This window comes from Entelurus aequoreus, linkage group LG12 (assembly GCF_033978785.1).
Source record: "Entelurus aequoreus isolate RoL-2023_Sb linkage group LG12, RoL_Eaeq_v1.1, whole genome shotgun sequence".
Lineage (NCBI taxonomy): Eukaryota > Metazoa > Chordata > Actinopteri > Syngnathiformes > Syngnathidae > Entelurus > Entelurus aequoreus.
This window is the reverse complement of record NC_084742.1, coordinates 48,337,967-48,364,551: the sequence shown is the minus strand read 5'-3', so window position 1 is coordinate 48,364,551 and position 26,585 is coordinate 48,337,967.

The following is a 26,585-nucleotide window of genomic DNA, read 5'->3' as shown; positions in this document are numbered from 1 at the left end:
AAAACTAACAAAGATACATGTCTCCAGGCATTATTACCCATTTTGCATGGGTTGTTTAGGAATTATGTTTAAATACATTTTTATTGCTTTTTTCGCATTATCTCAGGATTCTAAGATCATTACTTTCATATTGAGTAAAAAACTACTTTTTGTTTTTGCAAACCTTACAAACTCACATAAAATACATTATTACAGGCATTTTTAGACATAACACATGTTTGGTTTTGGAGTTATGTTTTGATAACTTTCATATTTAGTAGGACTGTTATACTGTCATATTGAATAAAAAAAACTAGCTTTTGTCTTTGATATCTTTACAAAAATTACATTTTCTAGTAAAACTAACAAAGATACATGTCTCCAGGCATTATTACCCATTTTGCCTGGGTTGTTTAGGAGTTATGTTTGAATACATTTTTATTGCTTTTTTCGCATTATCTCAGGATTCTAAGATCATTACTTTCATATTGAGTAAAAAACTACTTTTTGTTTTTGAAAACCTTACAAACTCACATTAATACATTATTACAGGCATTTTTAGACATGACACATGTTTGGTTTTGGAGTTATGTTTATATAACTTTGATATTTAAAATGACTGTTATACTGTCATATTGAATTAAAAAAAACTGGCTTGTGTCTTTGCAAACTTTACAAAAGATCCTTTTTCCAGTAAAACTAACAAAGATACATGTTTCCAGGCATTATTAGCCATTTTGCATATGTTGTTTAGGAGTAATGTTTAAATACATTTTTATTGCTTTTTTCGCATTATCTCAGGATTTTAAGAACATTACAGTCATATTGAGTAAAAAAACTACTTTTTGTGTTTGCAAGATTTAAAAAAGCATGTGTTTCGAGTAAAACGGCCAAGGATGCATTATTTCAGGCATTATTAGCCATTTTTCATGTGTGGTTTGAGTTATGGTTAAATAACTGTCATATACTGTCAGATATGACATAGTAAGTAAAACTTAATTTATGTATTTGCAAACCTTACAAAATAATTTAAATCTAGTAAAACTCACATGGATTCAATATTACAGACATTTTTAGACATTTTGCATATTTGGTTTAGGAATTATGTTGGAATCATTTTTATTAATTTGTTCGTATTTTCTCAGAATTTTAGAACATTACTGTCATATTGAGTAAAGAAATAATTTTTGTGTTTGCAAGCCTTAAAAAAGCATATGTTTCGAGTAAAACTTACAAGAATGCATTATTTCAGGCATTGTTAATCATTTTTCATGTGTAGTTTAAGAGTTTTGTTTAAATAACTGTCATATTGAGTGTGGCAGTTATACTGTCATATGGAGTAAAAAAAACTAACCTGTATTTGTAAACCTTACAAAAGAAAATGTTTCTAGTAACACTCACAAAGATAAATTTTTTCACGCATTATTAGACATGTTTCATGTGTGGTTAGGAGTTATAAATAAATAATTGTTATATTGGGTGTTACAGTTTTAATGTCATTATGTGTAAAACCTAATTTTTGTATTTGCAAACCTTACAAAAACAATTGATTCTAGTAAAACTTATATGGATTCAATATTACAGGCATTTTTAGACATTTTACATGTTTGGTTTAAAATTTGTGTTTGAATACATTTGTATTGCTTTTTTCGCATTATCTCAGGATTCTAAGAACATTACTTTCATATTGAGTAAAAAACTACTTTTTGTTTTTGCAAACCTTACAAACTCACATAAATACATTTTTAGACATGACACATGTTTGGTTTCGGAGTTATGTTTATATAACTTTCATATTTAGTATGACTGTTATACTGTCATATTGAATAAAAAAAACTAGCTAGTGTCTTTGATATCTTTACAAAAGATCATTTTTTTAAACTAACAACGTTACATGTCTCCCTAGGCATTATTAGCCATTTTGCATGTGTTGTTTAGGAGTTAGGTTTAAATACATTTTTATTGCTTTTTTCCCATTATCTCAGGGTTCTAAGAACATTACAGTCAAGTAAAAAACTACTTTTTGTGTTTGCAAAATATAAAACTCAGTAAAACTCCCAATGATTCATTATTTCAGGCATTATTAGCCATTTTTTTGTGTGGTTTATGAGTTATGTTTAAATAACTGTCATATTGAGTGTGATTTTGTCATTGTGAGTAAAACCTAATTTTTGTATTTGCAAACCTTACAAAAACAACCGATTCTAGGAAAAGTCACATTGATACAATATTACAGGCATGTTTAGACATATTGCATGTTTGGTTTTGGAGTTATATTTATATAACCTGCTTTCTGAGCCGCCACCTTTGTGGTTTGCGTGTCCCACTGATCCAGGACAAACAGGTCCTAGGTGAGGGATCAGACAAAGAGCAGCTCAAAGACCTTTATTAAAAGTACAATTGAGGACCTAGATTTTTTCTCGCCCGGACGCAGGTCACCGTGGCTCCCCTGTGGAGCCAGGCCCAGAGGTGTGGCACGATGGCGATTGACGGGCCTGTCCCCATGGGGCCCAGCCGTGCTCAGCTCGAAGAGGCAACGTGGATCCCCCCTCCAGGGCTCACCACTCATGGGCTGGGTCATAGAGGGTGCAGTGTGAGCTTGGCGGCAGCCGAAGGCAGGGCACTTGGTGGTCCGATTATCGGCTACATAAGCTCGCTCTTGGGACATGGAACGTCACCTCGCTGGGAGGGAAGGAGCCTGAGCTGGTGCTTGAGGTGGAGAAGTTCCCGGCTAGATATAGTTGGACTCACAGCAAGGGCTCTGGAACCTGTTCTCTCAGAGGGGCTGGACTGAGCTGAACTTTCATTACTTGCAATGCCAGAGTGGAAGAGATTCCACACTGGCGTTGCAACTAATGAGAGGCTGGGGTGGCAATTCTTGTTGCCCCCCGGCTCAAAGCCTGCACGTTGGACTTTAAACCCAATAGACGAGATGGTAGCTTCCTTCAGCCTTCGGGTTGGGTGACGGGTCCTGACTGTTGTTTGTGTTTACACACCAAACAGCAGCTCAGAGTACCAACTCTTTTTGGATTCCCTTGAGGGAGTACTGGAGAGTGCTCCCTCGGGTGATTCCCTTTTTCTGCTGGTGGACTTCAACGCTATGTTGGCAACGACAGTGAAACCTGGAGAGTCGTGATTGGGAAAAATGGCCACCCGGATCTGAACCCAAGTGGTGCTTTGTTATTGGACTTTTGTGCTTGTCACGGATTGTCCATAACAAACACAATGTTCAAACATAAGGGTGTCCATATGTGCACTTGGCACAAGGACACCCTCGGCCGCATGATTGACTTTGTAGTTGTGTCATGGGATTTGCGGCCTCATGTTTTGGACACTCGGTGAAGAGAGGGGCAGAGCTTTCTACCAACCACCACCTGGTGGTGAGCTGGCTCCGATGGTAGGGGAGGTTGCCGGTCAGACCTGGCAGGCCCAAACGCATTGTAAGGGTCTGCTGGGAACACCTAGCAGAGTCTCCTGAAGAACTTTGAACATGTCCGGAAGAACTTTGAACATGTCACGAGGGAGGTGCTGGACATTGAGTCTGAGTGGACCATGTTCTCTTGTTGAGCCAGCTGATTGAAGCTGTGGCCGCAAGGTGTTTGGTGCCTGTCGTGGGATGCTGTCAAGCTGAAGAAAGAGCCACCGGGTCCTTTTGGCTCATGGGACTCCAGAGGCAGTGGGCATATCGACAGGCCAAGCGAGACCTCCTCAGTCCCACCAACACGTCTTCCTATGAGGAAACAGTGCCTGGGAAGTCTGTGGTGGGCTCTCCTATTTCTGGGGCTGAGGTTGCCAAGGTAGTTAAAAAGCTCCTCGGTGGCAAGGCCCCGGGGGTATGAGCTCCGTCCGGAGTTCCTTAAGGCTCTGGATGCTGTGGGGCAGTCTTGGTTGACAAGACTCTGCAACATTGCGTCTACATCAGGGGCGGTACCTCTGGATTGGCAGACCGGGGTGGTGGTTCCTCTCTTTAAGAAGGGGAACCGGAGGGTGTGTTCCAACTATCGTAGATCACACTCCTCAGCCTTCCCGGTAAGGTCTATTCATGTGTAATGGAGAGGAGGAACCTCGGATCCAGGACGAACAGTGTGGTTTTCGTCCTGGTCGTGGAACGGTAGACCAGCTCTATACTCTCGGCAGGGTCCTTGAGTGTGCATGGGAGTTTGCCCAACCAGTCTACATAAGTTTTGTGGACTTGGAGAAGACATTCGACCTTGGCCCCCGGTAAATCCTGTGGGGAGTGCTCAGAGAGTATGGAGTATCGGCATGTCTGATTGTGGCGGGTGTCTCCCTGTATGATCAGTGTCAGAGCTTGGTCCGCATTGCCGGCAGTATGTCGGACCCCTTTCCAGTGAGGGTTGGACTCCGCCAAGGCTGCCCTTTGTCACAGATTCTGTTCATAACTTTAATGGACAGAATATCTAGGCGCAGTCATGGCTTTGAGGATCCCCTCAACGCCATGACTGCGCCTGGTTTGGTGGCTGCAGGATTAGGTCTCTGCTTTTTGCAGATGATGTGGTCCTGATGGCTTCAACTGGCCAAGATCTTCAGCTTTCATTGGATCGGTTCGCAGTGAAGCGACTGGGATGAGAATCAGCACCTCCATGTCCGAGTCCATGGTTCTCGCCCGGGAAAGGGTGGAGTGCCATCTCGAGGTTGGGAAAGAGATCTTGCCCCAAGTGAAGGAGTTCAAGTACCTAGGAGTCTTGTTCACGAGTGAGGATAGAGTGGATTGTGAGATCTACAGGCGGATCGGTGCGGCGTCTTCAGTAATGAGGACGCTATAGCGATCCGTTGTGGTGAAGAAGGAGCTGAGCCAGAAGGAAAAGCTTTCAATTTACCGGTCGATCAACGTTCCCATCCTCACCTATGGTCATGAGCTTTGGGTTATGACCGAAAGGACAAGGTCACGGGTACAAGCGGCCGAAATAAGTTTCCTCCGCCGGGTGGTGGGTCTCTCCCTTAGAGATAGGGTGAGAAGCTCTGTCATCTGGGAGGAACTCAGTGTAAAGCCGCTGCTCCTCCACATTGAGAGGAGCCAGATGAGGTGGTTCGGGCATCTGCTCAGGAAGCCACCCGGACGCCTCCCTAGGTCCGAACGGCAGGAGGCCATGGGGAAGACCTAGGATACATTGGAAAGACTATGGCCTGGGAACGCCTCGGGATCCCCCGAGAAGAGCTGGACAAAGTGGCTGGGGAGAGGGAAGTCTGGGCTCTCTGCTTAGGCTGCTGCCCCCGCAACCCGACCTCGGATAAGCGGAAGAAAATGGATGGATTTAGTATGACAGTTATACTGTCATATTGAGTGTGACAGTATACTGTCATAAAAGCCAATTTTTGTATTTGCAAACCTGATTCTAGTAAAACTCACATCTATACAATATTACAGGCAATTTTGGACATAATGCACGTTTGGTTTTGGAGTTATGTTCATATAACTTTAATATATAGTATGACATCTATACTGTTATAATGAGTAAAAAAACTAACTTGTGTCTGTCATAAAACTCAATTTTTGTATTTGCAAACCTTACAAAAACAAATGATTCTAGTAAAACTCACATGGATTCAATATTACAGGCATTTTTAGACATTTTGCATGTTTGGTTTAGGAATCATGTTGGAATACATTTGTATTGTTTTTTTCACATTATCTCAGCATTTTAAGAACTTACAGTCATATTGAGTAAAAAAAACCTTTTGTGTTTGCAAGCCTTACAAAAACAACTGATTCTAGTAAAACTCACATTGATACAATATTACAGGCATGTTTAGACATCTTGCATGTTTGGTTTTGGAGTTATGTTTATATAACCTGCTTTCTGAGCCGCCACCTTTGTGGTTTGCGTGTCCCACTGATCCTAGGAGCTATGTTGTCCGGGGGCTTCTATTCCCCCTGGTAGGGTCCCCCAAGACAAACAGGTCCTAGGTGAGGAATCAGACAAAGAGCAGCTCAAAGACCTTTATGAAAAGTACAAATTGAGGACCTAGATATTTTCTCGCCCGGACGCAGGTCACCGTGGCTCCCCTGTGGAGCCAGGCCCAGAGGTGGGGCACGATGGCGAGCGACTGGTGCCCATGGGGCCCAGCTCGAAGAGGCAACGTGGGTCCCCCCTGCAATAGGCTCACCACTCATGGGCTGGCTCACAGAGGTCGGGTGCAGTGTTAGCTGGGCGGAAGCCGAAGGCAGGGCACTTGGCGGTCCGATTATCGGCTACATAAGCTCGCTCTTGGGACGTGGAACGTCACCTCGCGAGGTGGAGAAGTTCCCGGCTAGATAAAGCTGGACTCACTTCGACGCACAGCAAGGGCTCTGGAACCTGTTCTCTCAAGAGGGGTTGGACTCTCTTCCACTCTGGCGTTGCAAGTAATGAGAGGCTGGGTTGGCAATTCTTGTTGCCCCCCAGCTCAAAGCCTGCACGTTGGACTTAACCCAGAAGACGAGATGGTAGCTTCCCTCCGCTTTCGGGTTGGGTGATGGGTCCTGACTGTTGTTGGTGTTTACGCACCAAACAGCAGCTCAGAGTACCCACTCTTTTTGGATTCCCTTGAGAGTGCTCCCTCGGGTGATTCCCTTGTTCTGCTGGGGGTCTTCAACGCTCATGTTGGCAACGACTTTGAAACCTGGAGAGTCGTGATTGGGAAAAATGGCCACCCGGATGGAGTGTGGCCATCCGGGTGGCCCAAGTGGTGCTTTGTTATTGGACTTTTGTGCTCGTCACGGATTGTCCATAACAAACACAATGTTCAAACATAAGAGTGTCCATATGTGCACTTGGCACCAGGACACCCTCGGCCGCAGTTCCATTATTGACTTTGTAGTTGTGTCATGGGATTTGCGGCCTCATGTTTTGGACACTCGGGTGAAGAGAGGGGCGAGCTTTCTACCGATCACCACCTGGTGAGCTGGCTCCGATGGTGGGGTAGGATCCCGGACAGACCTGGCAGGCCCAAACGCATTGTGAGAGTCTTTTGGGAATGCCTAGCAGAGTCTCCTGTCAGAGAGAGTTTCTTTTTCCACCTCCGGAGGAACTTTGAACATGTCACAAAGGAGGTGCTGGACATTGAGTCTGAATGGATCATGTTCGTGCCTCTCTTGTCAAGCCAGCTGATTGGAGCTGTGGCCGCAAGGTGTTTGGTGCCTGTCGTGGCGGTAATCCTAGAACCCGCTGGTGGCCACCAGCAGTGCGGGATGCCGTCAAGCTGAAGAAAGAGCTTATCTGGTCCTTTTGGCTCATGGGACTCCAGAGGCAGCGGGCATACCGACAGGCCAAGCAGTGCCTGGGGAATTTGTGGTGGGCTCTCCTATTTCTGGGGCTGAGGTTGCCAAGGTAGTTTTAAAAGCTCCTCGGTGGCAAGGCCCCGGGGGTGGATGAGCTCTTAAGGCTCTGGATGCTGTGGGGCTGTTTTAGTTGACAAGACTCTGCAACATCGCGTGGACATCAGGGGCGGTACCTCTGGATTGGCACACCGGGGTGGTGGTTCCTCTCTTTAAGAAGGGGAACCGGAGGGTGTGTTTCAACTATCGTAGATCACACTCCTCAGCCTTCCCGGTAAGGTCTATTCATGTGTACTGGAGAGGAGGAACCTCGGATCCAGGACGAACAGTGTGGTTTTCGTCCTGGTCGTGGAACGGTAGACCAGCTCTATACTCTCGGCAGGGTCCTTGAGTGTGCATGGGAGTTTGTCCAACCAGTCTACATGTGCTTTGTGGACTTGGAGAAGACATTCGACCGTGGCCACCCCGGGAAGTCCTGTGGGGAGTGCTCAGATAGTATGGGGTATCGGCATGTCTGATTGTGGCGGGTCGCTCCCTGTATGATCAGTGTCAGAGCTTGGTCCGCATTGCCAGCAATAAGTTGGCTGCCCTTTGTCACCAAATGTGTTCATAAATTTTATGGACAGAATTTCTAGGCGCAGTCATGGCGTTGAGGGGATCCGGTTTGGTGGCTGCAGGATTAGGTCTCTCCTTTTTGCAGATGATGTGGCTTTAACTGGCCAGGATCTTCAGCTCTCATTGGATTGGTTCGCAGCCGAGTGTGAAGCGACTGGGATGAGAATCAGCACCTCCAAGTCTGAGGTTCTCGCCCGGGAAAGGGTGGAGTGCCATCTCGAGGTTGGGCAGGAGATCTTGCCCCAAGTGGATGAGTTCAAGTACCTGGAGTCTTGTTCATGAGTGAGGGAAGAGTGGATCGTGAGATGCACAGGCTGATCGGTGCGGCGTCTTCAGTAATGAGGACGCTATATCGATTCGTTGTGGTAAGAAGGAGCTGCGCCAGAGGGAAAAGCTCTCAATTTACCGGTCAATCTACGTTCCCATCCTCACCTATGGTCATGAGCTTTGGGTTATGACCGAAAGGACAACATCACGGGTACAAGCGGCCGAAATGAGTTTTCTCCGCTGGGTGGCGGGTCTCTCCCTTACTGTAAGAATTTTCACCGTTTAATTACAGTAACCTACTGGCAGCTAATGGTTCCAGTATAAAACTGTTTTTCTACAGCACACATACTGTGATTTATCACTACAGTTTATTACTGTAAAAAGTATCACAGTACTGTGCTGTATCAAATATACGCTTCACAGCATAATACTGTCATCTGTTTAGCGGCATTACACTGTTATTTTAGTGTATCTACTGTAATATCCATTAACAGTTAATTACAGTAAAATAATTGTAAGCACTATAGACTGAGCTTTACAGTATAATGCCACTAGAAGTTAATGAGTTGAACTTTTAATTTTTCAAAATCAAAACCCCTGCAATCTGCTGGCATAAAAATGACTGGAGAAATGGCCTTGCAAGATTATGTTTTTATTAACCCATTATTTTAAAGTGCATCAAATACATTCAATGTACATTTAGTGCATTCTTCTTATTTTCAGTAAAGCATTTTAACATTTATAACATGTCCACTTAATTTCTAACTGGAGACAAAACACTGAACACGAGTCCAGTGTTTAGTTGTCGGCTACATAAAGCCCCACTCAAAGTCTGTGAGATGTTTTATAAGGGTGGCTATGTGAGGATTTACAGTTGCTGCCTTTTTCTGGACCAGCTTCCCGGTCTTCTTGGACACCACCTTTCCCTGGCTAGCCTTTGTTCCCCTCTCAGGGTTAACGCCAATGAATCGCCTAAAAAAGAGAGAAAGCATATTAGATATTCTTTTGTGATTGAAGATTACTTGTAGTCGATACAGAACCCCCCTCACATTGTTATTTAGGAATATGCACTGCACAAATATTAATATCAATTTTAGGATATATGTGAGCCTATACCATAACCACAGCTGTAGATGAGTGAATGCTCTAAAACCCATTAAGACAAATTCAGAGAGGAAGACAATGCTAAAGCCTCCCCAACCCCTCTCTCTATTCATGTTTTCTCTCCATCTACGGGACCGTGTATTTACGCTGATGTTTCCTGCTTTCACCCATTTAACATATCGTTTCCTGCTCATTACCTATCTTCTCTGCATCCTGGGGTCACACTGGTGCTTCTTGCCTTTACCCATTCAACATATCTTTACCTGCACATTACCTACCTTCTCTGCATAATGTGGTCACGCTGGTGCTTTCTACCTTCACCCATTCAACATATCTTTACCTGCACATTACCTACCTTCTCTATATCCTGGAGTCAAGCTGGTGTTTCCTGCCTTTACTCATTCAACATATCTTTACCTGCACATTACCTACCTTCTCTGTATCCTGGCGTCTAGCTGGTGTTTCCTGCCTTCACCCATTCAACATATCTTTACCTGCACATTACCTACCTTCCCTGCATCATTGGGTCACACTGGTGCTTCTTTCTTTCACCATACAACATATCTTCACCTGCACATACCTACCTTGTCTGCATGGCCTCGACCACACCTGCGCTTCCTTCTTTCACCCATTCAACATACCTTCACCCGCACATTACCTACCTTCCCTGCATAGTGGGGTCACACTGGTGCTTCCTGCCTTTACCCATTCAACATATCTTCACCCGCACATTACCTACTTGCTCTGCATTCTCGGGTCAAGCTGGTGCTTCCTGCCATCATCCAGTCAACATGTCTTTACCTGCAAATTATCTACTTTTTCTGCATCCTGGGGTCAAACAGGTGCTTCCTTCTTTGACCCAGTCAACATATCTTTACCTGCACATTACCTACCTTCTCTGTATCCTAGAGTCAAACTGGTGCTTCGGTCCCTAATAAGAAGGTCCACAAAGGAACAGAAGAGTCATTGATTTAAGGCACACAATTGGGGAAATGACAAGTCAAATTCCTGAACAGAGGTGAGAAATATAAAATAAAATATCCTAACAGTATTTTAACAGTATCAAGAGGATTTACCTTTGAACAAATTCCAATGTCCGAGGACCTTCCTCTTGGTATTCCAAGTTGAACACATAGTATGTGGCAAGAAGGGCAGCAAGCCCTGAGATTAAGCTAGGTTGGACGCCTTTGCAGATGACATCACCTTCCATGCTGATCATCCAACGTTTTATTGTGACTTTGTCACCAGCAACTGGTACAGTCAAGAAATGCAGTTTATGTTCCTAAACAGTATCCAATATGGGTAGCATTTTAAAAGTATTTGGAATGGCCACCTCACTCACTCTCTCTTTCCTCTGTTTACATCTAGTCTCCTAAGGCAGTGGTTCTCAAATGGGGGTACGCGTACTCCTGGGGGTACTTGAAGGTATGCCAAGGGGTACGTGAGATTTTTTTTAAATATTCTAAAAATAGCAACAATTCAAAAATCCTTTATAAATATATTTATTGAATAATACTTCGACAAAATATGAATGTAAGTTCATAAACTGAACAACTAATCAAGTAGGCTATTCCATTCATTACCATAAAGCCAGAGTTTCCCCCATGCCATGATGGTTTGACCCTACCTGGCGGTGCCACACGGCACCAACTGTCAATCAACTATCCATGTAGAAAACAATGGAGGCTTGGTTAAAGCGTAGTGGACATGTTCCATAAATATTGATGTTAAAGATTTCTTTTTTTGTGAAGAAATGTTGAGAATGAAGTTCATGAATCCAGATGGATCTCTATTACAATCCCCAAAGAGGGCACTTTAAGTTGATTACTTCTATGTGTAAAAATCTTTATTTATAATTGAATCACTTGGTTATTTTTCAACAAGTTTTTAGTTATTTTTATATCTTTTTTTCCAAATAGTTCAAGAAAGACCACAACAAATGAGCAATATTTTGCACTGTTATACAATTTAATAAATCAGAAACTGATGACATAGTGCTGTATTTTACGTCTTTATCTCTTTTTTTCAACCAAAAATGCTTTGCTCTGATTAGGGGGTACTTGAATTTAAAAAATGTTCACAGGGGTACATCACTGAAAAAAGGTTGAGAACCACTGTCCTAAGGCAGTGGTTCTCAACCTTTTTTCAGTGCTGTGAACATTTTTTTTAATGCAAGTAGACCTCCATGTCTTCATAACAGGAATATCCTGAATCCTCAAGTTGCATATCACAATAGTCATCATCAGTGTTAATAACACAAGAGCTGCTTGGATTTGCTGTTGATCAAGTCAAACTTCGTTCAGTGTAGCCGTAGTGCTTCCTTGACACGTGCGATGTGAAAGTAGACTTAACTGTAAATCTTTTTTCACATTGACTGAAGGGGCACGTAACTGTCCTACCTTCGGTAATATGACTTTTCAAATGCAGGAGAAAGGCTCGTATATCATCGCACTTCGCGCTACATGAGACAATATTACAAGGTAAACCTTCTGCGCTATACATATCAGTCCTACTCTTGCCATATTTATGACGACGGCTGTGAGTTTTGAAGGCTGAGAAGTTGGAAAAAACTCTTGTGCATTTAGGGAAAGCACACTTAAACGATGCATTAGGCATACAACTATGACTTTGCATGTGTCTAACATACGCAAATACATTGCTGCAAGTCGTAGCACATATGTTGCAAGTTATCATCTTTTATGATGACTATGACAAAAAAGAAGAAAACTTAGCTAGCTAGCATGCGGCGGTACATGCGCGTGGTCAACGATAGTGTCTGTGATGCTGACTGTGACGCTATGTCATTTCGGACTTTATAAATATATATATAAAGTAATTCAAACAGAAAATGACACATCAAGGTACAAGTGACTCTTACCTTGTTATCAAAAACACACGATGCAGTAGGATGGATTTAGCAGGGTCGGCCAGGTGAAATGAAGCTCGGTTGGACGAATTGTGGGCGGACCCAAGAAACAAGTCTGAAAATAACTGAATTACACTGTAGGTTTTACAGTAACTTACTGCTGGTCGATATTTTTTGAAAAATGCAACAAAATTTACAGTACTTAACTGCATTTAAGAAGAACATGATAGGTTGATTGGCAACACTAAATTGGCCCTAGTGTGTGAATGTGAGTGTGAATGTTGTCTGTCTATCTGTGTTGGCCCTGCGATGAGGTGGCGACTTGTCCAGGGTGTACCCCGCCTTCTGCCTGATTGTAGCTGAGATAGGCTCCAGCGCCCCCCGCGACCCCGAAGGGAATAAGCGGTAGAAAATGGATGGATGGATGGAGTATATAACTGTAATTTTATTTTTAATTTTTACAGTAACTTTTTACAGTGAAGGTCATGGGTGTCAAACTCTGGCCCGTGGGCCAAATTTGGCCCAACGTGTAATTTGACTTGGCCCTTGAGGCAATATCAAATTAACACTAAAGCTGGACCTTCGATTATACATTGCGGCAGTGCCGCTACTTCTAATACTTGCCAACCCTCCCGGGAGTGACTCCAGCACTCCTCCCGAATTTTTTTTTTTTTTTTTTTTTTTTTTTTTCCAGCTAGTCAAACGAGTGCCAGCCCAGTTTCATGTCAGTGCAGCTTCTGCACCCACACACAATTGAATGCAACGCATACTTCATCAACAGCGATACAGGTTACACTGACGGTAGCCAAATAAAAAACTTTAACACTTTTAGAAATATACGCCACACTGTGAATCCACACCAAACAAGAATGACAAACACATTTCGGGAGAACATCCGCACCGTAACACAACATAAACACAACACAACAAATACCCAGAACCCTTTGTAGCACTAAATCTTCCGAGACGCTACAAGGTGTGTGTGTGTGTGGGGGGGGGGGAGGTTTGGTGGTAGCGGGGGTGTATTTTGTAGCGTCCCGAAATAGTTAGTGCTGCAAAAGATTCTGGGTATTTGTTCTTTTGTGTTTATGTTGTGTTACGGTGCGGATGTTCTCCCGAAAAGTGTTTTTTATTTTTGTTTGGTGTGGGTTCACAGTGTGGCGTATATTTCTAACAGTGTTAAAGTTTTTTATACTGGCACCCTCAGTGTAACCTGTATCGCTGTTGATGAAGTATGCGTTGCATTCATTTGTGTATGCGTGCTGTAGCTGCACATATCTTGTGACTGGGTCTGAATGATGTTAGAATTGGGTGTACGAGATATGACTGTTGAACATCTTGTTCGATAATGAAAGTTGCCTCAGCTCAAAGCCTGAGCCCCGACATTAAAGAACTAGCATCTAAAAAAAGATGCCAGGTATCTGGCTTGCGCACATCAAATTAGATCAGTGTGTTGCAAACTGAGCAGTTTAAAGTCCTGAATGGTTGTTTTATTCATTGTTATTTTATTTTCAAATTTATTAGCCTGTGGATAAAGTTAATGTTGATATTTACCTCAGAAGGCTGCAAATAGAAAAGAGGCATTCAATTTGTATTTAAATTATATTTGATATGCAATTGATATTTTTTAATGATTATTATTATTATTTGAAACTCCATTTTGCATGTCACTATAAAGTTATATAAGCCTTGCTTGTTCAATATTCAATGCAAAACGTGTTTGGGTCCCTATTAAAAGGTTAATTTGTTCAACCTTGGCCCGCGGCTTTGTTCAGTTTTAAACTTTGGCCCACTCTGTATTTGAGTTTGACACCCCTGGTGAAGGTGAAGCTCTGTCATCCTGGAGGCCACGGGGAAGACCCAGGACACATTGGGAACACTATGTCTCCCGGCTGGCCTGGGAACGCCTCGGGATCCCCTGAGAAAAGATCCTAGGTGAGGGATCAGACAAAGAGCAGCTCAAAGACCTTTATGAAAAGTACAAATCGAGGACCTAGATTTTTTCTCGCCCAGGCGCAGGTCACCGTGGCTCCCCTGTGGAGCCAGGCGCAGAGGTGGGGCACGATGGCGAGCGACTTGTGGCCGGGCCTGTCTCCATGGGGCCCTGCCGGGCTCATTTCGAAGAGGCAACGTGGGTCAACCCTCCAATGGGCTCACCACTCATGGGCCCATTGAGGTCATAGAGGTCGGATGCAGTGTGAACTGGGCGGCAGCCGAAGGCAGGGCACTTGGCAGTCCGATTATCGGCTACATAAGCTCGCTCTTGGGACGTGGAACGTCACCTCGCTGGGAGGGAAAGAGCCTGAGCTGGTGCGCGAGGTGAAGAAGTTCCGGCTAGATATAGTTGGACTCACTTCGACGCACAGCAAGGGCTCTGGAACCTGTTCTCTCAAGAGGGGCTGGACTCTCTTCCACTCTGGCGTTGCAAGCAATGAGAGGCTGGGGTGGCAATTGTTGTTGCTCAAAGCCTGCACGTTGGACCCAGTAGACGAGATGGTAGCTTCCCTCCGCCTTTGGGTTGGGTGACGGGTCCTGACTGTTGTTTGTGTTTACGCACCAAACAGCAGCTCAGAGTACCCACTCTTTTTGGATTCCCTTGAGGGAGTACTGGAGAGTGCTCCCTCGGGTGATTCCCTTGTTCTGTTGGGGGACTTCAATGCTCATGTTGGCAAGGACAGTGAAACCTGGAGAGTCGTGATTGGGAAAAATGGCCACCCAGATCTGAACCCAAGTGGTGCTTTGTTATTGGACTTTTGTGCTCGTCACGGATTGTCCATAACAAACACAATGTTCAAACATAAGGAAGAACTTTGAACATGTCACGAGGGAGGTGCTGGACATTGAGTCTGAGTGGACCATGTTCCGTGCCTCTCTTGTCGAGCCTGCTGATTGGAGCTGTGGCCGCAAAGTGTTTGGTGCCTGTCGTGGCGGTAATCCTAGAACTCGCTGGTGGCCACCAGCAGGGAGGGATGCCGTCAAGCTGAAGAAAGAGCCTATCGGGTCCTTTTGGCTCATGGGACTCCAGAGGCAGCGGGCATACCGACAGGCCAAGCAGTGCCTGGGGAATCTGTGGTGGACTCTCCTATTTCTGGGGCTTAGGTTGCCTAGGTAGTTAAAAAGCTCCTCTGTGGCAAGGCCCCGGTGGTGGATGAGTTCCTTAAGGCTCTGGATACTGTGGGGCTGTCTTGGTTGACAAGACTCTGCAACATCGCGTGAACATTGGGGGTGGTACCTCTGGATTGGCACACCGGGGTGGTGGTTCCTCTCTTTAAGAAGGAGAACCGGAGGGTGTGTTCCAACTATCGTGAAACACACTCCTCAGCTTTCCCGGTAAGGTCTATTCATGTGTACTGGAGAGGAGGAAACTCGGATCCAGGACGAACAGTGTGGTTTTCGTCCTGGTCGTGGAACGGTAGACCAGGTCTATACTCTCGGCAGGGTCCTTGAGTGTGAAGCGACTGGGATGAGAATCAGCACCTCCAAGTCCAAGTCCATGGTTCTCGCGCAGGAAAGGGTCGAGTGCCATCTCCAGGTTGGGGAGGAGATCTTGCCCCAAGTGGAGGAGTTCAAGTACCTAGGAGTCTTGTTCACGAGTGAGGATAGAGTGGATCGAGAGATCCACAGGCGATTTGGTGCGGCGTCTTCAGTATTGAGGACGCTATATCGATCCGTTGTGGTGAAGAAGGAGCTGAGCCAGAAGGAAAAGCTCTCAATTTACCGTCGATCTACGTTCCCAGCTTTGGGTTATGACCGAAAGGACAAGCGGCCGAAATGCGTTTCCTCTGCCGGGTGGTGGGTCTCTACCTTAGAGACAGGGTGAGAAGCTCTGTCATCCGGGAGGAACTCAAAGTAAAGCCGCTGCTCCTCCACATTGAGAGGAGCCATGAGGTGGTTCGGGCATCTGCTCAAGATGCCACCCGAACGCCTCTAGGGAGGTGTGGCAGGAGGCCACGGGGAAGACCTAGGACACATTGGAAAGACTATGTCCCCGGCTGGCCTGGGAACGCCTCGGAATACCCCGAGAAGAGCTGGACGAAGTGGCTGGGGAGAGGGAAGTCTGGGATTTTCTGCTCAGGCTGCTGCCCCCGCAACCCGACCTCGGATAAGCGGAAGAAAATGGATGGATTTAGAATGACAGTTATACTGTCAGATTGAGTACAAAAACTAACTAAACCTTACACAATATAATGTTTCTAGTAAAACTCACAAAGATACATATCTCCAGGCATTATTAGCCATTTTGCATGTGTGGTTTAGGAGTTATGTTTAAATAAATAACTGTCAGATTGAGTGTGACAGTAAACTGTCATAGTGAGTAAAACCCTTATTTTGTATTTGCAAACCTTACAAAAACAACTAAATCTAGTTAAACTCACACAGATACAATATTACAGGCATTTTTAGACACAATGCATGTTTGGTTTTAGAGTTATGTTTATATAACTTTCATATTTAGTATGACAGTTATACTGTCATATTGAATAAAAACAACAACTAACAAAACCTTACAAAATACAATTTTTCTAGTAAAACTAACTAAGATACATGCTCCAGGCATTATTAGCTATTTTGCATGTGTTGTTTGAGTTATGTTTAAATAACTGTCATATTGAGTGTGACAGTATACTGTCATAAAACCCAATTTTTGTATTTGCAACCCTGATTCTAGTAAAACTCACATATATACAATATTACAGGCAGTTTTGGACATAATGGTTTGGTTTTGGAGTTATGTTTATATAACTTTCATATATAGTATGACAGCTAAACTGTTATATTGAGTAAAAAAACTAACTTGTGTTTGTCATAAAACCCAATTTTTGTATTAGCAAACCATACAACTGATTCAAATAAAACTCACATGGATTCAATATTACAGGCATTTTCAGACATTTTGCATGTTTGGTTTAGGAATTATGTTGGAATCATTTTTATTAATTTGTTCGTATTTTCTCAGAATTTTAGAACATTACCGTCATATTGAGTAAAAAAATAATTTTTGTGTTTGCAAGCCTTAAAAAAAGCCTATGTTTCCAGTAAAACTCCCAAAGATGCATTATTTCAGGCATTATTAGCCATTTTTCAGGTGTGGTTTAGGAGTTATGTTTAAATAACTGTCATATTGAGTGTGGCGTTATACTGTCATATTGAGTTAAAAAAATCTAACTTGTGTCTTTGCAAACCTTACAAAAGAAAATGTTTCTAGCAACACTCACAAAGATAATTTTTTTCACGCTATTAGACATGTTTCATGTGTATTTAGGAGTTATAATTAAATAACTTTCATATTGAGTGTTAAAGTTATAATGTCATTATGTGTAAACCCTAATTTTTGTATTTGCAAACCTTACAAAAACAAATGATTCTAGTAAAACTTACATAAATTCAATATTACAGGCATTTTTAGACAATTCACATGTTTGGTTTAAAAATTGTGTTTGAATACATTTGTATTGCTTTTTTCGCATTATCTCAGGATTCTAAGATCATTACTTTCATATTGAGTAAAACACTACTTTTTGTTTTTGCAAACCTTACAAACCCACATGAATACATAATAAGTAAGCAATTTTAGACATGACACACGTTTGGTTCTGGAGTTATGTTTATATAACTTTTATATTTAGTATGACTGTTATACTGTCATATTGAATAAAAAAAAACTAGCTTGTGTCTTTGCAAACTTTACAAAAGATCATTTTTCTAGTAAAACTAACAAAGATACATGTCTCCAGGCATTATTACCCATTTTGCATGGGTTGTTTAGGAATTATGTTTAAATACATTTTTATTGCTTTTTTCGCATTATCTCAGGATTCTTAGATCATTACTTTCATATTGAGTAAAAAACTACTTTTTGTTTTTGCAAACCTTACAAACTCACATAAATACATTATTACAGGCATTTTTAGACATGACACATGTTTGGTTTTGGAGTTATGTTTATATAACTTTCATATTTAGTATGATTGTTATACTGTCATATTGAATTAAAAAAAACTAGCTTGTGTCTTTGCAAACATTACAAAAGATCATTTTTCTAGTAAAACTAACAAAGATACATGTCTCCAGGCATTATTACCCATTTTGCATGGGTTGTTTAGGAATTATGTTTAAAGACATTTTTATTGCTTTTTTTGCATTATCTCAGGATTCTAAGATCATTACTTTCATATTGAGTAAAAAACTACTTTTTGTTTTTGCAAACCTTACAAACTCACATACATACATTATTACAGGCATTTTTAGACATGAGACATGTTTGGTTTTGGAGTTATGTTTATATAACTTCTATATTTAATATGACTGTTATACTGTCATATTGAATTAAAAAAAACTAGCTTGTGTCTTTGCAAACTTTACAAAATATCATTTTTCTAGTAAAATGAACAAAGATACATGTCTCCAGGCATTATTAGCCATTTTGCATGGGTTGTTTAGGAATTATGTTTGAATACATTTTTATTGCTTTTTTCGCATTATCTCAGGATTCTAAGATCATTACTTTCATATTGAGTAAAAAACTACTTTTTGTTTTTGCAAACCTTACAAACTCACATAAATACATTATTACAGGCATTTTTAGACATGACACATGTTTGGTTTTGGAGTTATGTTTATATAACTTTCATATTTAGTATGATTGTTATACTGTCATATTGAATTAAAAAAAACTAGCTTGTGTCTTTGCAAACATTACAAAAGATCATTTTTCTAGTAAAACTAACAAAGATACATGTCTCCAGGCATTATTACCCATTTTGCATGGGTTGTTTAGGAATTATGTTTAAAGACATTTTTATTGCTTTTTTTGCATTATCTCAGGATTCTAAGATCATTACTTTCATATTGAGTAAAAAACTACTTTTTGTTTTTGCAAACCTTACAAACTCACATACATACATTATTACAGGCATTTTTAGACATGAGACATGTTTGGTTTTGGAGTTATGTTTATATAACTTCTATATTTAATATGACTGTTATACTGTCATATTGAATTAAAAAAAACTAGCTTGTGTCTTTGCAAACTTTACAAAATATCATTTTTCTAGTAAAATTAACAAAGATACATGTCTCCAGGCATTATTAGCCATTTTGAATGGGTTGTTTAGGAATTATGTTTAAATACATTTTTATTGCTTTTTTCGCATTATCTCAGGATTCTAAAATCCCTACTTTCATATTGAGGAAAAAACTACTTTTTTTTTTTGCAAACCTTACAAACTCACATAAATACATTATTATAGGCAATTTTAGACATGACACACGTTTGGTTCTGGAGTTATGTTTATATAACTTTCATATTTAGTATGACTGTTATACTGTCTTATTGAATAAAAACAACTAGCTTGTGTCTTTGCAAACTTTACAAAATATACATTGCCTAGTAAAACTAACAAAGATACATGTCTCCAGGCATTATTACCCATTTTGCCTGGGTTGTTTAGGAGTTATGTTTAAATACATTTTTATTGCTTTTTTCGCATTATCTCAGGATTCCAAGATCATTACTTTCATATTGAGTAAAAAACTACTTTTTGTTTTTGCAAACCTTACAAACTCACATAAATACATTATTACAGACATTTTTAGACATGACACATGTTTGGTTTTGGAGTTATGTTTATATAACTTTTATATTTAGTATGACTGTTATACTGTCATATTGAATAAAAAAAAAACTAGCTTGTGTCTTTGCAAACTTTACAAAATATCATTTTTCTAGTAAAACTAACAAAGATACATGTCTCCAGGCATTATTAGCCATTTTGCATGGGTTGTTTAGGAATTATGTTTAAATACATTTTTATTGCTTTTTTCGCATTATCTCAGGATTCTAAGATCATTACTTTCATATTGAGTAAAAAACTACTTTTTGTTTTTGAAAACCTTACAAACTCACATAAATACATTATTACAGGCATTTTTAGACATGACACATGTTTGGTTTTGGAGTTATGTTTATATAACTTTCATATTTAGTAGGATTGTTATACTGTCATATTGAATAAAAAAAATAGCTTGTGTCTTTGCAAACATTACAAAAGATCATTTTTCTAGTAAAACTAACAAAGATACATGTCTCCAGGCATTATTACCCATTTTGCATGGGTTGTTTAGGAATTATGTTTAAAGACATTTTTATTGCTTTTTTCGCATTATCTCAGGATTCTAAGATCATTACTCTCATATTGAGTAAAAAACTACTTTTTGTTTTTGCAAACCTTACAAACACATAAATACATTATTACAGGCATTTTTAGACATGAGACATGTTTGGTTTTGGAGTTATGTTTATATAACTTCTATATTTAATATGACTGTTATACTGTCATATTGAATTAAAAAAAACTAGCTTGTGTCTTTGCAAACTTTACAAAATATCATTTTTCTAGTAAAATTAACAAAGATACATGTCTCCAGGCATTATTAGCCATTTTGCATGGGTTGTTTAGGAATTATGTTTAAATACATTTTTATTGCTTTTTTCGCATTATCTCAGGATTCTAAAATCCCTACTTTCATATTGAGGAAAAAACTACTTTTTGTTTTTGCAAACCTTACAAACTCACATAAATACATTATTATAGGCAATTTTAGACATGACACACGTTTGGTTCTGGAGTTATGTTTATATAACTTTCATATTTAGTATGACTGTTATACTGTCTTATTGAATAAAAACAACTAGCTTGTGTCTTTGCAAACTTTACAAAATATACATTTCCTAGTAAAACTAACAAAGATACATGTCTCCAGGCATTATTACCCATTTTGCCTGGGTTGTTTAGGAGTTATGTTTGAATACATTTTTATTGCTTTTTTCGCATTATCTCAGGATTCCAAGATCATTACTTTCATATTGAGTAAAAAATTACTTTTTATTCTTGCAAACCTTACAAACTCACATAAATACATTATTACAGACATTTTTAGACATGACACATGTTTGGTTTTGGAGTTATGTTTATATAACTTTTATATTTAGTATGACTGTTATACTGTCATATTGAATAAAAAAAATTAGCTTGTGTCTTTGCAAACTTTACAAAAGATCATTTTTCTAGTAAAACTAACAAAGATACATGTCTCCAGGCATTATTACCCATTTTGCCTGGGTTGTTTAGGAATTATGTTTAAATACATTTTTATTGCTTTTTTCGCATTATCTCAGGATTTTAAGATCATTACTTTCATATTGAGTAAAAAACTACTTTTTGTTTTTGCAAACCTTACAAACTCACATTAATACATGATTACAGGCATTTTTAGACATGACACATGTTTGGTTTTGGAGTTATGTTTATATAACTTTCATATTTAGTATGACTGTTATACTGTCATATTGAATAAAAAAAAACTAGCTTGTGTCTTTGCAAACTTTACAAAAGATCATTTTTCTAGTAAAACTAACAAAGATACATGTCTCCAGGCATTATTACCCATTTTGCATGGGTTGTTTAGGAATTATGTTTAAATACATTTTTATTGCTTTTTTCGCATTATCTAAGGATTTTAAGATCATTACTTTCATATTGAGTAAAAAACTACTTTTTGTTTTTGCAAACCTTACAAACTCACATTAATACATTATTACAGGCATTTTTAGACATGACACATGTTTGGTTTTGGAGTTATGTTTATATAACTTTTATATTTAGTATGACTGTTATACAGTCATATTGAATAAAAAAAACTAGCTTGTGTCTTTGCAAACTTTACAAAAGATCATTTTTCTAGTAAAACTAACAAAGATACATGTCTCCAGGCATTATTACCCATTTTGCATGGGTTGTTTAGGATTTATGTTTAAATATATTTGTATTGCTTTTTTCGCATTATCTCAGGATTCTAAGATCATTACTTTCATATTGAGTAAAAAACTACTTTTTGTTTTTGCAAACCTTACAAACTCACATAAATACATTATTACAGGCATTTTTAGACACAACACATGTTTGGTTTTGGAGTTATGTTTTGATAACTTTCATATTTAGTAGGACTGTTATACTGTCATATTGAATAAAAAAAACTAGCTTTTGTCTTTGATATCTTTACAAAAGATCATTTTTCTAGTAAAACTAACAAAGATACATGTCTCCAGGCATTATTAGCCATTTTGCATGGGTTGTTTAGGAATTATGTTTAAATACATTTTTATTGCTTTTTTCGCATTATATCAGGATTCTAAAATCCTTACTTTCATATTGAGGAAAAAACTACTTTTTGTTTTTGCAAACCTTACAAACTCACATAAATACATTATTATAGGCAATTTTAGACATGACACACGTTTGGTTCTGGAGTTATGTTTATATAACTTTCATATGTAGTATGACAGTTATACTGTCTTATTGAATAAAAACAACTAGCTTGTGTCTTTGCAAACTTTACAAACAATACATTTTCTAGTAAAACTAACAAAGATACATGTCTCCAGGCATTATTACCCATTTTGCCTGGGTTGTTTAGGAGTTATGTTTGAATACATTTTTATTGCTTTTTTCGCATTATCTCAGGATTCTAAGATCATTACTTTCATATTGAGTAAAAAACTACTTTTTGTTTTTGCAAACCTTACAAACTCACATTAATACATTATTACAGGCATTTTTAGACATGACACATGTTTGGTTTTGGAGTTATGTTTATATAACTTTGATATTTAAAATGACTGTTATACTGTCATATTGAATAAAAAAAAACTGGCTTGTGTCTTTGCAAACTTTACAAAAGATCATTTTCCCAGTAAAACTAACAAAGATACATGTTTCCAGGCATTATCAGCCATTTTGCATATGTTGTTTAGGAGTAATGTTTAAATACATTTTTATTGCTTTTTTCGCATTATCTCAGGATTTTAAGAACATTACAGTCATATTGAGTAAAAAAACTACTTTTTGTGTTTGCAAGATTTAAAAAAGCATGTGTTTCGAGTAAAACGGCCAAGGATGCATTATTTCAGGTATTATTAGCCATTTTTCATGTGTGGTTTGAGGTATGGTTAAATAACTGTCATATACTGTCAGATATGACATAGTAAGTAAAACCTAATTTACGTATTTGCAAACCTTACAAAATCATTTAAATCTAGTAAAACTCACATGGATTCAATATTACAGACATTTTTTAGACATTTTGCATATTTGGTTTAGGAATTATGTTGGAATCATTTTATTAATTTGTTCGTATTTTCTCAGAATTTTAGAACATTACTGTCATATTGAGTAAAGAAATAATTTTTGTGTTTGCAAGCCTTAAAAAAGCATATGTTTCGAGTAAAACTTACAAGAATGCATTATTTCAGGCATTGTTAATCATTTTTCATGTGTAGTTTAAGAGTTATGTTTAAATAACTGTCATATTGAGTGTGGCAGTTATACTGTCATATGGAGTAAAAAAAACTAACCTGTATTTGCAAACCTTACAAAAGAAAATGTTTCTAGTAACACTCACAAAGATACATTTTTTCACGCATTATTAGACATGTTTCATGTGTGGTTAGGAGTTATAAATAAATAATTGTCATATTGAGTGTTACAGTTTTAATGTCATTATGTGTAAAACCTAATTTTTGTATTTGCAAACCTTACAAAAACAATTGATTCTAGTAAAACTTATATGGATTCAATATTACAGGCATTTTTAGACATTTTACATGTTTGGTTTAAAATTTGTGTTTGAATACATTTGTATTGCTTTTTTCGCATTATCTCAGGATTCTAAGAACATTACTTTCATATTGAGTAAAAAACTACTTTTTGTTTTTGCAAACCTTACAAACTCACATAAATACATTTTTAGACATGACACATGTTTGGTTTTAGAGTTATGTTTATATAACTTTCATATTTAGTATGACTGTTATACTGTCATATTGAATAAAAAAAACTAGCTAGTGTCTTTGATATCTTTACAAAAGATCATTTTTTTAAACTAACAACGTTACATGTCTCCCTAGGCATTATTAGCCATTTTGCATGTGTTGTTTAGGAGTTAGGTTTAAATACATTTTTATTGCTTTTTTCCCATTATCTCAGGGTTCTAAGAACATTACAGTCAAGTAAAAAACTACTTTTTGTGTTTGCAAAATATAAAACTCAGTAAAACTCCCAATGATTCATTATTTCAGGCATTATTAGCCATTTTTTTGTGTGGTTTATGAGTTATGTTTAAATAACTGTCATATTGAGTGTGATTTTGTCATTGTGAGTAAAACCTAATTTTTGTATTTGCAAACCTTACAAAAACAACCGATTCTAGGAAAAGTCACATTGATACAATATTACAGGCATGTTTAGACATATTGCATGTTTGGTTTTGGAGTTATATTTATATAACCTGCTTTCTGAGCCGCCACCTTTGTGGTTTGCGTGTCCCACTGATCCAGGACAAACAGGTCCTAGGTGAGGGATCAGACAAAGAGCAGCTCAAAGACCTTTATTAAAAGTACAATTGAGGACCTAGATTTTTTCTCGCCCGGACGCAGGTCACCGTGGCTCCCCTGTGGAGCCAGGCCCAGAGGTGTGGCACGATGGCGATTGACGGGCCTGTCCCCATGGGGCCCAGCCGTGCTCAGCTCGAAGAGGCAACGTGGATCCCCCCTCCAGGGCTCACCACTCATGGGCTGGGTCATAGAGGGTGCAGCGTGAGCTGGGCGGCAGCCGAAGGCAGGGCACTTGGTGGTCCGATTATCGGCTACATAAGCTCGCTCTTGGGACATGGACCGTCACCTCGCTGGGAGGGAAGGAGCCTGAGCTGGTGCTTGAGGTGGAGAAGTTCCCGGCTAGATATAGTTGGACTCACAGCAAGGGCTCTGGAACCTGTTCTCTCAGAGGGGCTGCACTGAGCTGAACTTTCATTACTTGCAACGCCAGAGTGGAAGAGATTCCACACTGGCGTTGCAACTAATGAGAGGCTGGGGTGGCAATTCTTGTTGCCCGCCGGCTCAAAGCCTGCACGTTGGACTTTAAACCCAATAGACGAGATGGTAGCTTCCTTCAGCCTTCGGGTTGGGTGACGGGTCCTGACTGTTGTTTGTGTTTACACACCAAACAGCAGCTCAGAGTACCAACTCTTTTTGGATTCCCTTGAGGGAGTACTGGAGAGTGCTCCCTCGGGTGATTCCCTTTTTCTGCTGGTGGACTTCAACGCTATGTTGGCAACGACAGTGAAACCTGGAGAGTCGTGATTGGGAAAAATGGCCACCCGGATCTGAACCCAAGTGGTGCTTTGTTATTGGACTTTTGTGCTTGTCACGGATTGTCCATAACAAACACAATGTTCAAACATAAGGGTGTCCATATGTGCACTTGGCACAAGGACACCCTCGGCCGCATGATTGACTTTGTAGTTGTGTCATGGGATTTGCGGCCTCATGTTTTGGACACTCGGTGAAGAGAGGGGCAGAGCTTTCTACCAACCACCACCTGGTGGTGAGCTGGCTCCGATGGTAGGGGAGGTTGCCGGTCAGACCTGGCAGGCCCAAACGCATTGTAAGGGTCTGCTGGGAACACCTAGCAGAGTCTCCTGAAGAACTTTGAACATGTCCGGAAGAACTTTGAACATGTCACGAGGGAGGTGCTGGACATTGAGTCTGAGTGGACCATGTTCTCTTGTTGAGCCAGCTGATTGAAGCTGTGGCCGCAAGGTGTTTGGTGCCTGTCGTGGCGGTAATCCACCAGCACCGAGGGATGCTGTCAAGCTGAAGAAAGAGCCACCGGGTCCTTTTGGCTCATGGGACTCCAGAGGCAGTGGGCATATCGACAGGCCAAGCGAGACCTCCTCAGTCCCACCAACACGTCTTCCTATGAGGAAACAGTGCCTGGGAAGTCTGTGGTGGGCTCTCCTATTTCTGGGGCTGAGGTTGCCAAGGTAGTTAAAAAGCTCCTCGGTGGCAAGGCCCCGGGGGTATGAGCTCCGTCCGGAGTTCCTTAAGGCTCTGGATGCTGTGGGGCAGTCTTGGTTGACAAGACTCTGCAACATTGCGTCTACATCAGGGGCGGTACCTCTGGATTGGCAGACCGGGGTGGTGGTTCCTCTCTTTAAGAAGGGGAACCGGAGGGTGTGTTCCAACTATCGTAGATCACACTCCTCAGCCTTCCCGGTAAGGTCTATTCATGTGTAATGGAGAGGAGGAACCTCGGATCCAGGACGAACAGTGTGGTTTTCGTCCTGGTCGTGGAACGGTAGACCAGCTCTATACTCTCGGCAGGGTCCTTGAGTGTGCATGGGAGTTTGCCCAACCAGTCTACATAAGTTTTGTGGACTTGGAGAAGACATTCGACCTTGGCCCCCGGTAAATCCTGTGGGGAGTGCTCAGAGAGTATGGAGTATCGGCATGTCTGATTGTGGCGGGTGTCTCCCTGTATGATCAGTGTCAGAGCTTGGTCCGCATTGCCGGCAGTATGTCGGACCCCTTTCCAGTGAGGGTTGGACTCCGCCAAGGCTGCCCTTTGTCACCGATTCTGTTCA